Below are 1717 nucleotides of genomic sequence, written 5' to 3'. Positions count from 1 at the left end.
CTGGGCTTGAAAAAAGCGTGGAAGTTATTAGAGAAACCTTTCTGGAGAAATAAAGAACTAAAATCTAACCAAGTTGAAATCAAAAAGGCTATTGATGAGGTGCAGTAAAAAATGGGGGCACTAACTGCTACGATAAATGAGGCAGAAGATAGAATCAGCGATATAGAAGACAAAATGATGGAAAATAAAAAGGCTGAGAAAAAGAGAGATAAACAACTACAGGATCACGAGGGCAGAATTGGAGAGATAAGTGATATGATAAGATGAAACACCATTAGAATAATTGGGATCCCAGAAGAAGAAGAAAGAGAGAGGGGGGCAGAAGGTATATTGGAGCAAATAATAGCAGAGAACTTCCCTAATGTGAGGAAGAAACAGGCATCAAATTCCAGGAGGCACAGAGAACCCCTCTCAAAATGAATAATAATAGGTCAACACCCCAACATCTAATAGTAAAACTTACGAGTCTCAGAGACAAAGAAAAAATCCTGAAAGCAGCTCGGGAGAAGACATATGTAACCTACAATGGTAGAAATATTAGATTGGCAACAGACCTATCCACAGAGACCTGGCAGGCCAGAAAGGACTGGCAAGATATCTTCAGAGCACTAAATGAGAAAAATATGCAGCCAAGAATACTATATCCAGCTAGGCTGTCATTGAAAATAGAAGGAGAGATAAAAAGCTTCCAGGACAAACAAAAACTAAAGGAATCTGCAAACACGAAACCAGCCCTCCAAGAAATATTGAAAGGGGTCCTCTAAGCAAAAAGAGAGCCTAAAAGGAGCATAGATCAGAAAGGAACACAGACAATATACAGTAACAGTCACCTTACAGGCAATACAATGGCACTAAATTCATATCTTTCAATAGTTACCCTGAATGTAAATGGGCTCAATGCCCCAATCAAAAGACACAGGTTATCAGATTGGATTAAAAAAACAAGACCCATCGATATGCTGTCTGCAAGAGATTCATTTTAGACCCAAAGACACCCCCAGATTGAAAGTGAGGGGGTGGAAATCCATTTACCATGTTAATGGACACCAAAAGAAAGCTGGGTGGCAATCCTTATATCACACAAATTAGATTTTAAAACAAAGACTATAAAAAGATATCAGGAAGGACACTATATCCTACTTAAAGGGTCTATCCAACAAGAAGATCTAACAATTGTAAATATCTATGCCCCTAACATGGGAGGAGCCAATTATATAAGGCAATTAATAACAAAAGTGAAGAAACACATTGACAACAATACAATAATAGTGGGGGACTTTAATACCCTCCTAACTGAAATGGACAGATCATCTAAGCAAAAGATCAACAAGGAAATAAAGACTTTAAATGACACCCTGGACCAAATGAACTTCACAGACATATTCAGAATGTTCCATCCCAAAGCAACGGAATACACATTCTTCTCTAGTGCCAATGGAACATTCTCCAGAATTGATCACATCCTAGGTCACAAATCAGGTCTCAACTGGTACCAAAAGATTGGGATCATTACCTGCATACTTTCAGACCACACTGCTTTGAAACTAGAACTCAATCACAAGAGGAAAGTTGGAAAGAACTCAAATACATGGAGGCTAAAGAGCATCCTACTAAAGAATGAATGGGTCAACCAGGAAATTAAAGAAGAATTTAAAAAATTCATGGAAAGCAATGAAAATGAAAACACAACTGTTCAAAATCTTTGGGATACAGCAAA

The sequence above is a fragment of the Eumetopias jubatus genome, unplaced genomic scaffold (genome assembly GCF_037043125.1).
Source record: "Eumetopias jubatus isolate StellerSeaLion01/CBP00866 unplaced genomic scaffold, mEumJub1_p1.0 scaffold_16, whole genome shotgun sequence".
Taxonomy (NCBI): domain Eukaryota; kingdom Metazoa; phylum Chordata; class Mammalia; order Carnivora; family Otariidae; genus Eumetopias; species Eumetopias jubatus.
This window is presented reverse-complemented; position numbering follows the sequence as displayed.